Source organism: Leopardus geoffroyi, chromosome C3, assembly GCF_018350155.1.
Source record: "Leopardus geoffroyi isolate Oge1 chromosome C3, O.geoffroyi_Oge1_pat1.0, whole genome shotgun sequence".
NCBI lineage: Eukaryota > Metazoa > Chordata > Mammalia > Carnivora > Felidae > Leopardus > Leopardus geoffroyi.
Genome location: NC_059338.1, coordinates 125,663,201 through 125,679,941, shown reverse-complemented (window position 1 = coordinate 125,679,941; position 16,741 = coordinate 125,663,201). Strand labels below are relative to the sequence as shown.

General features: G+C 40.2%; 1 long non-coding RNA gene across 1 annotated transcript in view; it reads left to right on the top strand.

The window, feature by feature from the left end:
• Window positions 1-9,284: 9,284 nt before the first annotated feature.
• The window catches only part of LOC123586012, a 61,834-nt gene continuing 54,377 nt past the window's right edge, over window positions 9,285-16,741 (top strand). The window contains exon 1 of the long non-coding RNA XR_006706536.1: window positions 9,285-9,368. This is a non-coding gene — a long non-coding RNA (uncharacterized LOC123586012). The remainder of the gene's footprint in view (window positions 9,369-16,741) is intronic.

Below are 16,741 nucleotides of genomic sequence, written 5' to 3'. Positions count from 1 at the left end.
ATGAAGTATGGCCACAGTTGTTCTTTTAATTCATACGACAAATGGTTATCGAGCCCCTATTATGTGCTAGGCACTGACTTTCCTGCCTGTGTACAAATCAACCTCATCCTACAGAGGATTACTCTTACAATGTTAAACCTACAAAAAAATTGGGGTCACTTTTGAAAGAATGTTGGGGATAAAGTGTCAAGAATCAAGGATAGAAAGATTTTAAAGGACTCTAAAATATTTCTCAAATTTGGGACAGGATGCATTTCATGAACTTCACAAGAAATTCTGACAATAGGCCATGATTTTTCCTCATGCTATGACATGCACTTAGACAGAAAGAAGAGAAATAGAAACCCCATTGGAAAACCAGATTATGCAACTGTGGGCAACTTCAAGAGTTCCAGATAAGACTTTCTGAAAAAAGGTAGTAGATGTTTAAAGAGCATTAGAACAAAGGCTAATCTGAGTGACTGAAGGCAGAATCCGTGATTAAACTTCAGAGAATAAGCTGGAACTTGGTGGGAGGAGGAGAAAAGGCAACAATTACTAATATGTGTGAGGTTGTCCAGTTCAAAAAACATTTTGATCCCAAGTCTGTGTAAAGTCAGTATACATTTAGCCTTAATTTATAGGAAAGGAAATTTGTGTTGAAATATATTGAAATTTTCTTTTAAGCTCTTCAATAAAATGTTTTTCCTTCAGTGTTTACCAGCGCTAACATGGGTAAGAGTCCCTGAACTACAAAAGGCAGGGTTTCAAACATCAAACATTTTGTATCCTATTTTTATTCACACGTTTTTTGCCCTAATTTCTAAGTATAGTTGAGAAATTTACTTTAATTATCTCTGTTCTCCTCTCTGTTATTGTCAGCCCCACGCTATTCTGCAGTGTGAAATTGATAATGAGAAGAAAGCTGATAAAATATGTAGGAACAGAGGCTGAAATCAAACTCAAGATGTTGAACTATTTTTGCAAGTAAAATAACATAGATTTTTAGGGAATTTTGGATTTGTTTTATTTTTAGGATTTTTTAAAAAATTAATTTCTATTCATGCTAGAACCAGAAGAGAGTACTAAATCAAGGTAACAAAGTCAAAGCTGAACTAACAAGTCTTGTAATTCTGTAAGAGTCAATAAATAAGACATCTCTCTGTTGCTACCTGGTATACCATGGCAGATTGTGTCTGGAATGGCCTAGAAAGATGGGCTCTTTTATACAAATTCGAAACAAAATCCTCTAGACTACTTAACCCAAGAAGAGGCATCATCTTTACACCAAGTTTATGATTTCTCACTGGGCACAATTTTTTTCCATTTTTGTTTAAATCCAGACCTTAGACACTGACGAAGTCAAGGGCTGGGTTCTGCCTCTGATGCACATAATAAAAATCTCTTTTGGATAAGAAGAGACAGTTAACATAAATTTGTTCTGACATCCTCCAGTCTGCCACAGTAAACAATCCAAATATGTGCATAACAGGATCATTTTTTTAAATATTAACATATCTTCCCAAGTGTATTCCCTTATTTGACCTTCAAACTTCCCCACATCCCACATGCTTGCAGGCAGAGTGAGGCTGCTTCTGCTGCATGATTTGTCTTAGTCTTCCCAGGCTGTTATAATAGAAGACCATAGATTGAGAGGCTTATAAACAACAGAAATCTGTTTCTCACAGCTCTGAAGGCTAGGAAGCCCAAGATAAAGGTACCAGAAAATTCACCGTCTAGGGAGATCCTGCTTCCTGGCTTACGGATGCCCATCCTCAGCCATCTCTTCACCCATACTTCACGTGGTAGAAAGGGGCAAGGGAGCTCTCTAGGGTCTCTCTTATAAGGACACTAATCTCAGGGTGCCTGGGTGGCTCGGTTAAGCGTCTGACTTTGGCTCAGGTAATGATCTCACAGCTCACGAGTTCAAGACCCATATCAGGCTCTGTGCTGACAGCTCAGAGCCTGGAGCCTGTTTCAGATTCTGTGTTTCCCTCTCTCTCTGCCCCTCCCCCGCTCACTCTTTGTCTCTCTCTCTCTCTCTCTCTCTCTCTCTCCTTCAAAAATAAATAAACATTAAAAAAAATGTATAAGGATACTAATCTCATTATGAGAGCGGCAACCTCATGACCTAACCATCTCCTTAAGGCCTCACTTCCTAATGCCATCACACTGGGGATTAGAATTTCAATGCGTGCATTTGGGGGGACATATATATCCAGTCCATCGCAATGGTTGCCATAGAAAAGAAGCATCAAGGCAAAAGGTCTGAAAGAGCCTGCAGACTTTTTGGCTTTGACCTCCAAAATGGAAACAGAAAGAACTTGGGACTGAGGCCTCACTTTTGAAAAAAGTGAAGATTAGAGAGAGGGACACTTACCTTTGAGTCTCCACAACGTTCTCCCAGAGTGCGAAGGGAATTTGGGGAAAGGAACAGGAAGAGAGGGAAGAGAGGGAAGGAAAATGGATACACTGGAGATATTGGAGGTTGGAGGAAGTGCTAAAATAAAAGGCTCCTCAGAAAGGCGTAGTTGAGCAACCAGAAGCTGTGCAGGACAAGTTAATCATCATTTGCATGCTTCCTGTCACTACTCAAGTGAGTGTGAACATAACAAATAACTGCCTTTCTTACTGGCTTTCTGATGGGACTTCCCTCTGACAACTGCCAGTACTTTAGAAGATGAACCATCAGGAAGAAGACCACCTCCAGTGTCCTGAGAATTTGCTCAGTCCCCATCTAACTTACTCCATATGGACCAAACGCTAAATGCATGCTTTGCTACATATCAGAACAGAGTAAGTCAGAAAGAAAGAAGGAGAGTAGTGTCCCAAATGCAGAGTGACCTGGTGAGAGGAAGGTTTTGGGAAGTACCATGAGATACTCATCTGGCAGGAGCAAGGTCTAGAAAGAATAAGTTCCTTTCTCCCCACTGGGATCCCTACCAATACCACTCCTCCTATCCAGCCACTCCCAACGCTGCTCCCCTCCCTGGCCTTGCTTACCTGTGCCAAGAAGAAACGGTTATGACAACACCACGTTTCATAGTGTACCAAAGGCTCTTTCATACACAGCTTCATCTATCTGCACAACTCTACAAGATGGACAGGTCCATTCGCATTGTTGTCTCTAATTTACAGATGAGTGAAGGTAAGACCTTGGAAGGTTATGTAACTTACCCAAGAGCACACAGGCGCTAGAACATGACAGAACTAGGACTCACCTGGTCTCAGTGTGTCCATTCTCTGTGGTTACATTGCTCCTTTGCTACTGCTTTGGCTCTGCTCCAGGATAGGGCAGGCGTCCCTACGGTTGAAGAAGCACTGGAAAGCCTTTCTTCCCAAATGTTCCTTCCCAGACCTTCTTCAGTCCCAGAATACCCGGCCTTACAGACATTCCTCTAAGTTTAGGCAAAGTCTCCAGGAGCCCCTTGGTAAAATAAGACAATACATTAAGCCATTCATTCAATCCAGGCTCCCTTGCCTAAGACTTCTATGGGACAGAGGGCTGCTTAAGAAAGTTAAATGGAAGTCACCAGGCAACGTGACTAGTATGGACTAGGTGCTCAATAAATTCGGGGGAATTTTTTTCTAGTTAAAAAAATTTCAGGAACGTTTTGACCCCATGAGATAATCCCCATGCTTTTCCCAAAAATAAACAAACAGCATAGCCGTGGGTAATATAACTTCTTATAACTCTAATAAGAAAATGAAATCTCAGAAAAAAAAATTAATCTCAACAAATCCGAATCTCTCTGAACATAACAAGCACGTGAAATTAGAATCCTAAGGGAAAACAGTTAATTTACCTTAACTCTGTTATCTGTAGTAAAATACTAAAAATTGTTTTCATGGAAATTGCTGCATTTATCAGGACCCCCAGCTCTTTGGCATATAAGCATAAAGAATAATGCACCCTGGGAATATGCAAAAACCTAGATTAATATTGAATGAACAGCAAAGGATAAACAGGACTTTCTGCTCTGCTCTCACTAAAGATAAACACAAACAGTAAGCCAAGAAGCAAGCATGAATCAAACCAGTGAATGCATGCATCGGCTACTGCAATACCAACAGGGCTTTTAAAATGTCAAAAGAAAAGTATACTTTAATAAAAATACATAAAAACTGTGCTGAAAAATTAATGTAACACACTGTGTGCAAATAAACCCTGCATGAATAGAAAGTCAAGATTAACTTCAGGCATCAGTGAACTTAAGGTAATAAATCACTGATGGCAATTTCACTCCCCCTTTCAGATATGATTAGAGGTGTTTGGGGGATAGTTGATACAAAACGCTGCTCAAAAATTCTAATGCACACCACTTGGATAGGCAGAGAAAATGTTTTGTTGTTGTTTATAGTTATACACATGAGACCCCATCCTCTGGCTGGGGAAAATTTTTAAATACGTCTCTAACCCAGTTTAAGCCTAGTCTGATTTGATTATTTCAATAATCTCTTAAGGCAATAGTCTTCCTAAGAGTAGAAAGAAAGTTCAGTGTCTCAGTTTTCCTCTGCCTTCTCCTACTCAGCTCTGAAAGAAGGCAGTTGGGTGTATGAAATGGGAGGCAAGGAAGGGAGTGTGTAATGGAGAGACATAGAGACCTTGAGCATGGTGTTCTTCTCTCCTGGATGATGTTGTCTTGTCCATCTGGCTGCTGTCTTGCCATTCGTGGCTAGAGTCTCTAACTGGTCTTATTCTCCCAATTTGGTTACAGCCAGTTCACTCTCTGGCCAATTCGGTCTCACTTTGGCACCTGCCGGCCCTGAATGCTGAGGTTCCTGGCCGGTCTCTGCTGCAAAAAGACTTCCCTGTGCCTCAGCAGACTCCAGGCCAACTCCAACGCCCGGACCCCAATCACCTTGGGAAGCTGAGGGAAGCAAGTCCTCGGGCTCTGGCTCACGACAACACTGCACAACTAGAGGAATGAAGGTGTGTTCAGTGTAGGAAGAGTTGGAGTTCTGCCTTTGTGAGCCTCAGAAGGGAGTCAGGACCGACAGCCTCCTCCCTTTACCTCCCTCGCAACCAGGGTCCTGCATCTACTCGCAGTCCAGAGAGTTGGAGTGGAGGCACACATCTGACCAACACGCTCCTTCCTTCTCTTCCTCTCTCTCCCCTTCCCACTATCCTCCTCCAGGCCTGGGAAAGATGTAGGCTTTGCTTCTCTTTCTCCTACATTTCATCTCTGTCAAGAGCAGGGTTTTGCTGTCGTGGATGGAAGGGTACTTTCTCTGCTATGGGATCCTCCGGGTTGAGTACCTGATATGTTAGAGGGCAAAAAACAAAAATATTTGGGAAACTGACTCTCGGGATCATTGTCTGGTTTGTAATGCTTTTATGTTGCCTTATCCCTGCTTTTCATGCCAGGAATTATATATTGTTCTGTTTTTCTCTTCATCATTTATATAATAAATTCTTTTCCCCTGTCAGGCAGATTTGCTGTCTCAGATTGACTGGGCCAAAGGTCATGGACTCTGAAAGGTAGATGCATTAGTAATTTCCAAAAATGATACCACACACCCCCATTTCCATAGATAGATAGGTAGATAGATGATAGATATGGTTGGCTGTTCTTATATGTCAACATTACATGTTTAAGACAACATAGATGGGTATGCAAAGCTTTCATATGAAAATTTTGTTATGTAATATTTATTAAAAAGTGTTTCTTCTATTGTTTGTTTTTAACATATGGCATCTATAGGAGATGATTTTAATGACTATCATTTCTGTGGCATTACCGTGAAGAAAGACAAGTTCTTAATTTTATGGCAGATATGATAAACTTATGTGTTAACAAACATTTGTTTTACAGGTGACTGGAGTGAATGGAAAATTTATCCTGATAAGGAAACGTTGGGGGTGGAAAAAGTGTATGGGAGAATAATACAGCTGCCTTCAAATGTATAAGGGGTTTAGAAGTAGAGAAACTAACTTTGTTACACATGACTCCAAGAGACAAATTTAAGATTAAGGAAGAAGTAAACGGGTAATACAATGTGGTTTGGCTTTCTAATGATCAAAGCTGTCTAAATATGGAGTGGGTTGGTGCCTGGAGATTCAATTATTATACAATTGGGATTGTTCAAGGTGGGCCAGGTGACCATTTAGCGAGAATGTCATGTCAATTATTTAAGGATGTTAAGCTTGTTTCCAACACCCTGAATTTCTATACTTAGAATCTTCAAGTCTGAGAACTACAGAAGTTAAATAAAAGAATAAAAGAAAGATTCATAGGAGCATACATGGCACTGGCAGAAAAATTGACCGTGGCCATTTGGTGATGATAATCACTCAGTAAATAGGAAAAAGTCCAAATTGCCTATTTAAAACAGAATCCAAGTTTAAATTACAGATTATGGCAAAATTGGTGAAAGTAAGCCCATAGAAGAAAAACCAGAATGTTTTGGCAATGGATAGTTCAAAGAATTGAAAGAAACTGAATACAACTGATTTCCTGGTTTGGTAAAACAAGAGAGAAAAGTTGTCACTAATAAGGGTTCTATAAATAGGGAAAGAAAGAGTAAAAGGTGCAAAACTAAAATGGTGTTGCTGTTAAATTTAAGATGATGCCATTTTTGAAGATTTTATTTATTTTAGCAAGTTTCAAGACATCTCAGCTTATATCTTTATGGATTCTTTCCTGTCCTCCTTTGGTGTTCTGCCAAGAGAAATAATGGTAGAAAGGATAGGTGTGTAACTGATAACTGTCAACAGGTAGTTAACCAAAAACAGGTAGACAGGTGTTAGGAAGAAGTGTGGAAGGAGAGGACAATTTGAAGGCTATGGATAGGTAGCCGCATCATCGGTCATCCTTGTCATAATGTCATGACCCACAAGCCCACCGTCATCAGAAAGAAGGCTGGGAAAAGGAAAGAGTCAAACTGGCCAGACAGGTCTCTAGTGCCTGGAAAGTCAGTGAGTTTGGCCAGCGCAGGAGGAAGCATGGCCAGTGCAGGAGGAAGTATACATGTCTCTGGGAGTGGAGGTCAGGAGAAAGGAAGTATATAGGCATCGAGCTTGTGGTGGGTACCAGCCACTGTGATAAAAACTGTATACTGTTAAGTTATGAATTCTTCACTTGTATCCTAATAGGAAAGTATTAATATTCTTTTTTTATATTTAATGAAAATGAAACTGAAGCTCAAAGAGCTTACGTATCCCAGGTCACACAGCTAGTAACTAGTCACTGGTATTTCAAATCCCAAAGCTCACAGTCTTTCCACTAGATCACACTAGCAAAATGTGCTTAGGCATGAGCAGATAAAGATAAGTGACAAGTGATACCAGGGGCAGGAGCCAGGTGGCAAAAATAAATCAAGCTGGAATGAATAAAAACAATGAGGCACGGGGTGGGGAGGGTAGAGGCATAGGGAGGGCTGGAATGTCTAAGATTCACAGCCACTATTTGAGTCAATTTGAAATAAGCAAGAATTCTACCCAAGAGTCAGAAAGATACCAAACATGGAAGATGGTGGGGGGTTGAAAAAGCAAGGATGTTTTTAAAAAGGAACCCCACACAAAATACTCCTAAACATTTGGGTATTGTTACTACAGTCTTGTCTTTTATTAATTCTTCATTCTCCTTTATTAGGGGTTTCCATATGCTGAACTGAGGGGAAGAAGGAACTTTTGGCTTCCTCATATCATCCTTCATTCTTACTTGATCAGCACTGTAATCTGTGATTATGAGCTATTCAAGGTCAAACTGCAACAAGAGGTAAGAATTGAAATGGAAAGACTTTGGAGAGATTTCAGAAAGGAGTCACCACAGTGTTTCTTGTTCTCAAATTTTGGGGATTCATTTTTCCATAGAATCCATGAATTTCCTCATCATGAGTAGTTCACAAGTCACCAGTATCATCTGAACAACAAGAAAGAGGAACAGAGGCAAAATGAGCAAGAGGAAAAATCCTGCCATTTTATAGGCTGCAGCTTGCGTGTCAGATTTAGCAATTTTTATCAACCGGAAGAAGCCCTTTTTGCATTTGGACAACAAAAGTCCTTGTTTAGTCATTTTCCAAGTGGAAGCATGAAAAAGAATGTCTTAAAACTAAACAAGTCAAAGGATATACTATGTGAGACACTCTCAAAGAATGCAGTAATTACCACAAATATAATAAACTACAATTATGTTCTCAGAAAGAGGTCTATTCAAAGAAGTCATTCGAATATGTGATAATGCATGACAGCAAAGTGAAGGCGGCGTTAGCAAGCGCTGTCGATATGCAAATGCTTTGTTGCTACCAGGCCCTTCTGATATTGTTTATCAAATGGAATGAAACACTGGAAAAGAAATAGACTTCTCTTATTTCCCTAACACACAGCAAACGTCTCTATTTCCAGACACGTGAAATAGTCTCTTCCTTTATCGCAATACCTTGCTAATAACTAGACTCATCTTCTTTGGATTTTATTTTTAAGGGTAAAATTTTTCATAGTTACTAGATTTTATTACAATCTAAAAACAACTCATTTAGAAGTTTTGTATTACTGGGAAAGTAGTATTACCAGTTAGAAATTGCTTTGCTGGCCCAAGGAGTATATTTTCAGACATACCAATCCCAAATTAGCTCCTATGAAAACATCTAGGTGCACACATATGTACAAATACACACAGATACATCTACCCGCACACTTTCTCTCTCTCCCCATCTTCCAGAGGAAATCCATAACATCTTTTACTAGCTACCCATTATAATTTAGCTCCATATGATTGAAATATAAACTTAACCATTGTGTAAGATCTCCTACAGACATCATTTGAAAGCTTCAGGCTAAGGGCCCCGTGGCATATTTGTACAGATGTTACCTTTGCTGGCTTTTCACAAATGGCTCCATCAAAGCATAACATGTGACTCCCATAACTGAATGCTAGTAATATCACAAGGAAAAGGGGTTGTGTAACCATAACATTGCTGAGGCCCATGATTTTTGTGTTAGTGACTAAAGAAAACTCTTCTGTTTCCAGGAAAGTCGTCTCCTGGTTAGTCCTGGATTTGATTAGCGATCCCACTCATGGGTGGGTAAAGCCAGAGAGCGTTCCGTGTGCCCAAGCATAGGCATCACTTAAAAGCAAGAGGAAGAGGGGCGCCTGGGTGGCGCAGTCGGTTAAGCGTCCGACTTCAGCCAGGTCACGATCTCACGGTCCGTGAGTTCGAGCCCCGCGTCGGGCTCTGGGCTGATGGCTCCCAGCCTGGAGCCTGTTTCCGATTCTGTGTCTCCCTCTCTCTCTGCCCCTCCCCCGTTCATGCTCTGTCTCTCTCTGTCTCAAAAATGAATAAAACATTAAAAAAAAAAAAAAAAAAGCAAGAGGAAGAAAGAAGTCTGGAGCTTGGACCTTAGCGACATCCGCATCCCACCCCTACAGAGGGGCAGACCCCGTGCTGTAAGTGCCAGCCACGTGAGACTCTTGAGGCATGTAAATGGGGGTGAGTGCACAGGTCCAGGAATAGGAAAGTAGAATCATATAGCAACAGCTTGTAAATGAGCACAGGAGAAAATTTTATATCCGGGCCATGGACTCCCCCTCCCAGGTTTCCAGAGTCAATGTGAGGCGCACACAGGGCCATACAAGAGGAAAGCCAAAAACAAACCAAAATCTTAAAGGAACAACTCTCACATGCTCACAAGGGGCCCAGCACCTTCTAGAGGGAATCCATTTTGCCCAAAATTTGGGGTATTCCTCAAAGCCAGGAACTATAGTTTCTTCGTATCCATTTGTCTGCCATAGCAAATTGAAATGTGCTAGCTTCAGAACCTTGTGGGAGCAACTTCCTTTGCATTACCCATTATGTCTGTCTCTGTCTGCCTCTCAGTTTCATTCAGTAAGTATTTGTGGAACACCTGTTATATTCCATACCTCTGTACTAGGTAGTATGAGGACACCCCAGATGAATAAAACCTAGTCTCTGGCTTCATAGAACAGACTGCTTGGTAAGAGAGACAATCCTGTAGAGAACCAGTCTAATCCAGTCTAGTAAGAGAGATATATATTTTTATAACCGTTTATAGTACAATAAGGAGCAGCTTGATTGCTTAGGAGAGGCGACAGATTTCCAGTAAAGAACATCAAACCCCTGGTTCCATCAAAGCTCAATCCCTGATGTGTAATATAGGGAAAATCACTAATATCTGTTGCTTTTTCTCAAAAATGGAAATGATCACACCCACCTTCCTTTTTCCCTCATTGTCTTTGGGATCAAATGAAATGTATTGACAGAGTCTTTAGAGATTGGACAGTGATTCACAGGCCTAGAAAAGCTAATATTAATTAATTTATCTGTGCCCCACACTGTGTTCAATAATTTAAATATTTTCTGTTCTAATCTTCATAACAACCCAGAAGCTTAAGGAACATGCTTGAGTTCACAAACTGACTCCTAACCACACTGTTATACAATTTGTTCTCTGCTACTGACAAGCTCAATGACTTTGGACGACTCCTTTAACACTTCTGATTCTCAAAAGGTTTCATCAGTAGAATAAAACTGGTCTCAATGAAATTGTCTGTTTTAAAATGTGGTGCATATAAAATGAGATCTACTCTTTTAACAATTGTTTAAGTACACAATACAGTATGGTTCACTATAGGTACAACGTTGTATAGCAAAGACTAAGTATAGAACTTACTCTTCTTTCCCAACTGAAATTTTATGCCTGTTGAACTGCAACTTCCCATTTCCCTCTTCCCCAGGCCCTGGCAATCACCATTCTACCTTCTGTTTCTATGGTTTTCATCATTTCAGAGACCTCGTGTACATGGAATCATGCCATCTTTGTCCTTCTGTGACTGGCTTCTTCTACTTAGCATAACGTCCTCCAGGTTCATCCACGTTATCGCATATGGCATATGGTTGTCACCTATTTCCTTTTTTAAGGCTGAACAATATTCCATTATGTGTATGTACCACATTTTCAAGGAAGTTTCTTAGACTGAACAGTACTAAATGCTACAGTAAAGGTTTATCTTTTAATGTATATTTATTTGGGGGGAGGGGGGCAGAGAGAAAGAGAGAGAATCCCAAGCAGGCTCCGCTCTGTCAGCACAAAGCCTGACATGAGGCTAGATCTCACAAACCGTGAGATCATGACCTGAGCCAAAATCAAAAGTTGGACACTTAACCGACTAAGCCACCCAGGCGCCCCTACCTCTATGAGGTTTAAACGGTTTGGGGAGCACACAAAGTCCCTATTAGTCAAGGGTTTATTGGTGTGACATAAACCCCAACTCATTACCCCACTTTTGATGTGCCTGCTTGATCACAGCATCCTTTTATGGTTTTACTGACAGTCTGAGTCCTACTGGCAGCTAAGCCTTATTCATTGTTATCACCTTCCTGAGACCCATGCAGATGTTTGTTGAAATGACTAGATGAATAAGTGGGTAGCTGGATCATACCTGATAACCTGGCCAATGTTGGTCTTCATTATCTTTCTTTTTCTGATCCCTTCTTTACCTTCCTAAACTTCCGGACCAGGTAAAGTTCCCTTGCTATGTATCCCTATAACTTTTTGTACATTAATGTGATTGCCTATGGATGTTTGTCTCCTCTACCAGATTTTAAGTTTGCTGAGATGAACACCATCTGTCATGTTTACCACTGTGGCTCCAATGCCTAGCTCATAGCAGGTAATCATTAAATATTTAAAAAGCAGTGAATGACTGAATGAATTTTCCAAAGCCCATCTTTTTCAGTGACCTAGTTTTTGGCCATCCAAAAATAAATCTTACTCTTAAAAAACCTTACTGGCCTGGTATTGCTGCTCTATTTAAGATAAAATACTTAGCATACTTTATTCAATACTTGTAAATATCAGAAGACTAGATATAAGTTATCCTTTTAAAATATATTTTCATGATAAAATACATATACACACGCAAACACACCACATACACCAGACTGATAAAAGGATGGTTTTTAAGAACTGCCTCAAAGTTGCAAACTGAAGATGAATTATATTTTAGTCCAACTATCTGCAGATTCTATTTTAATATCTCGATACTAGATACCCCGAGAAACACTACAAGAATCTAAAGCATCAGAAGAAGTAAACAAAATTCAGTCTTGTTTACTAATGCAGGAGAAAAGAAAGAGACATTTCAGAAAGACTTTTAAAGATTTTAGTGTTTTCTAGATACCCTTGAGTTAAGCAGAATGTATCTGAAGCGGAGTGTTGCTCAAGCCCCATGTTTTTACTAGAAAAAGCTAAATAACGTTAAATTTTTGAATCGTGCAACCAAACTGCCCTTTATCTTATTCCCTGCCTATTCCATCATTCAAGGTCCAACCAGGAAAACAGAAGACAATACAAGGCATTCAAAACACAAGGGTATTTGATGCAGAGTCCTGGTTGCACAGATGTTAGAATTGCCGAGAAGCTGGGGAGGAGTTGGAAAGGCAGATGGAGGGATTGACAATAGCAGGAAGCTGCAAACACTGCTCGGCTAAAGAGACAAAGGGAAGAGAGCCTGGTGCTGGAGCGTGAGGGCCAGGACACTTCACGGAAACTGGAACCAGGCAGGAGACAGCCACCACCAGCGAAGCCACCTATGGCAGAGATAGATGAGGAAACAGAACTTTAACTTTTTCCCCCTCCTGACCTCTGATGTGAGGAGTCAGCTCCTCTGTGACACGGAGAAGAGAAAGAGAAGGCCAAGGAAGCTGCGAGGGCCCGAAACCAGAGCTCCAGTCTCCTGGTGATGTGCTTATCTAGTTGCAGAGTCACGGAAACAAATATCAGGTTGACAATTGATTTCCCATTAATATTAACAAACTGACATTCTGATTTAAAATATTGTATTATTGCTCAAAAAACCCTCTTCTGGAACTGTTGTTCTTAAATTCTTTTCTTTTATATTCATTTCACATTTAATGTTTCTGTTTCAAAAGACAACATTAACCTGCACATTATTATGTAAAAGACACATTACCAAAAAAAAAAAAAAAAAAAAAAGCACAACTATTCAATGTTAAGGATTACTGATAATAAGAGCAGAGGAAATCTGCCATGAGGAGAGGCATAATAACATTGAAAGAGCTAGAATACTAAAAAAAAATTCTGACAAATTTCTGATGTCAATAAGAATCGTTTTGGAAAACAAAATCTTTTGTCTTTAATTTATTTTAGAAAAGGAGCACGTGCAAGTTGGGGAGAGGGGCAGAAGGAGAGAAAGAATCTTAAGCAGGCTCCACGGTCACCATGGAGCCAGACACAAGGCTGGATCCCTGGACCCTGGGATCATGACCTGAGCTGAAATCAAGAGCTGGACATTCAACCAACTGAACCGCCCAGGCACCCCAACAAAATCTTTTTTAAAGCATGCCTAAAGTCGTCATTGTCAAAGAGGTCTTATAGAAATTTGGGGTACCTGGATGGCTCAGTCAGTTAGGCATCCTACTTCAGCTCAGGTTATGATCTCACAGTTCCTGGGTTCCTGAGTTCAAGCCCTGCATCAGGCTCTCTGCTGTCAGCACAGAGCCTGCTTCGGATCCTCTGTCTCCCTCTTTCTCTCTGCCCCTCCCCCTCTCTCACAAGTGCTCTATTTCTCTCTCAAGAGCAAACACTAAAAAAAAAAAAAGGTCTTACAAAAATTTAAATCACTTGACTATTCAGAAAACATATCTTGGAATATACAACTTGCACAAGACTTGCCCAGCTCATATTAAATATCCGTTTTGATTGGCGAGCTCAGTCACTCCACTCGCTCCAGACTTGCTCGTGATGAATTTCTTTGGTCCGTGACCTCATCAGATCTTACAAGCCAAATGATGGCCAGGTGTTGCCAGCACCGTTTGGGTGGGGTCTTTCCTACCCATGTAAACCATGGTACAGCTTGATCCTGAAGAGTCTATAAGACGACCAGATTTGGTGTCAGTGCTTTCTCATTCCCCACTACGGCTGACTCTTCCAATCTCAAGACCAATTTTCTTTTCAAAACAAAACAGAGCATGTGTTGTCATTAAAATCACCAGGAAGCCTGCGTAGACGTGCCCAGTCCCCACTCTGCTGAGACGAGCGCAGTCTTGTGAGGCGTGTGAAATTCAGAGCTCTAAACCACTAGTGACCATTAAGGATTTTCTGGCAATTTTCATATGATTAGGAATGGCCAAACTGCAGCTGGGGAAATTACATTTTCACTCCTCCCAACCCCCCTGCGGTTTTAAATACATTAGATCTTTTCTGCTTTTCCTGCTTTAGAAAGGTAAATTAAGTAGTGCGGTTGTGCACTACTAACCAGCTACTGTACTCTTTCCCAGGAGGGCAGAGTAGAAGGGGAAAGAGTCTCATTAATTCAGCACAATTCTTAGCCATTACTTGTCCCTATCACAACAAACCAAGGAGCACGGTTTACCTCCTTAGAACCACTTCCTTCAGAAATTTTGACTACTTAGATGAGGTCAAGAACAAATGAATTTTTGTCCTAAAATGTGCCAAAATGCCTCAATGATATAGTTTCATTATTTAATGTACCTTTAAACAAAGGGGTGGCTGGATGGCTCAGTCGGTTAAGCACCCAACTTCAGCTCAGGCCATGATCTCACAGTTCATGGGTTTGAGCCCTGCGTTCAGCTCTGTGCTGACAGCCCAGAGCCCAGAGTCTGGAGCCTGCTTCAGATTCTGTGTCTCCCTCTCTCTCTGCCCCTCTGCCCCTCCCCCATTCATGCATGTGTATGTGTGCGCTTTCTCTCCTCTCTCTCTCTCTCTCTCACTCTCTCAAAAATAAACATTGAGGGGCGCCTGGGTGGCGCAGTCAGTTAAGCGTCCGACTTCAGCCAGGTCACGATCTCGCGGTCCGTGAGTTCAAGCCCTGCGTCGGGCTCTGGGCTGATGGCTCCGAGCCTGGAGCCTGTTTCCGATTCTGTGTCTCCCTCTCTCTCTGCCCCTCCCCCGTTCATGCTCTGTCTCTCTCTGTCCCAAAAATAAATAAACGTTGAAAAAAAAATTAAAAATAAATAAATAAATAAATAAACATTGAAAAAATTTAATATGCCTTTAAGCAGAAACAAAGGTGAGAAATGCACACCATGGATGAGAAAAGACTCAGATATGTCAACATAGAGATCAGTTTTAAATCAGGCCAAATGATGAAAAGAAAATAGAACTGAGAGGAAAAATGAAAATTTTTACCCTAGCAGTAAACACAGATGTGCGTATCAGAAGATGTTCTTTCTACTAGTTTTAGAATGATCCCTACAAATTTTTCAACTTTGATAAAAATTGAAAACCCAAGGCAAAAAAACATAGGGGCTGTTATTATTGGTATCCTGTGGTCTCCCCCCTCTGCTTAAGGGTAGACAAAATTTTTTTGCACATTTTTCACAAACTTAATAAAACCAGACCCTGATCCCACATCAAGAAAATATTGTTACTGAAGTCACTACTCTTTCTTAGTCAGCACCAGGCCTTGCATCTACCTGACACACATACACTAATCTAAACTCTTCAGCATGAGTGATGATAACGATCGAGTAACTTGGACTTCCTACTGGCCAGTCTAGGTATGTGCAATAGCCAATATCTCTGGCTACACCTGGATTAATGGCATATTTAACTGGGTTTGCTCTAGCTATGAAGCCTGGCTATATTTATTTTCCAAGGAGTCCCTGGTTACTGTACTGCAATCATAGTCATAATCAGACTCCTCAGATGTCACCTAAAACAAACAGATTTGGCCCAAGCACCGATTGTATTGTATTGGCATAAGGATAAGCAATCGATGGAACCGAATGGATAATCTAGAAATAGATCCACCCATATCAGTTGTTTTTTGACAAATGTGGCTGGGTATTTCAATGGAAAAATGATTGGCTTTTCAATAAATACGTGACATCTATGTGAAAAAAAGAGAACTTCATCCTTCACTTCATACCATATATAAAAGTCAACTCAAACGTAAACCTTAATACTTATACTATAAAACTTCCAGAATTAACCATAGTAATATATTTTTTCAAATGTGGGCTAAATAAACATTTATTAAGAAACCAAAAGCACAAACCATAAAAGAAAAAAAGTTGATGAATCTTGATCCTCACCAAAACTAAAAGCATCTACTCTTTAAAAAATAGCCAAGAAATAAAAAAAAAAAAAAAAAAGGCAGAGTGTGGAACAAAATATTTGCAAAACACATATCTCATGAAGGACTGTGTCCAGAATATATAAAGAAAGCTTGCAAAACAATAATAAAACAAAAATCCAATTTAAAAATCTGCAAAAGAAAAAAATAAATTAAAAATAAAAATATGCAAAAGAGTTTGACACTTTACCAAAAAAAAGAGATAAGGATAAAAGCAACACATAAAAAGATGCTTGCCATCATTAGTCATTAGAGAAGTTCCTAAGAGCCACAATGAAAATCAAAATTCAAATGTGCAAGAATTTTCAAACAGTGGTGGTTGGACTGTTTGGTTGGTTATTCTCAAAAGAGAATAGCTGTTTAGAAAACACACGTCCACACAAAGACTTGTACTCAAATGTTCTTAGCAGCTTTTTTCAAGATAGCTGGGAAGTGGAAACAACCCAAACATCTACCAACAGGTAAACAGAATTTAGTAAATTCATGCAATGGACCACTACTGAGCAATAAAAAGGCAGAGAAACACTGATATATGTGAGATGGGAAAATCTGAAAATCATTATGCTGAGTGAAAGAAACTAGACATCGAAAAACACATACTATATTTTTTTCATTTATATAATGTTCTAGAAAGTTGCAAACAAATCTAGAGTGACAAAAACAGATCAGTGCTTGTCTGG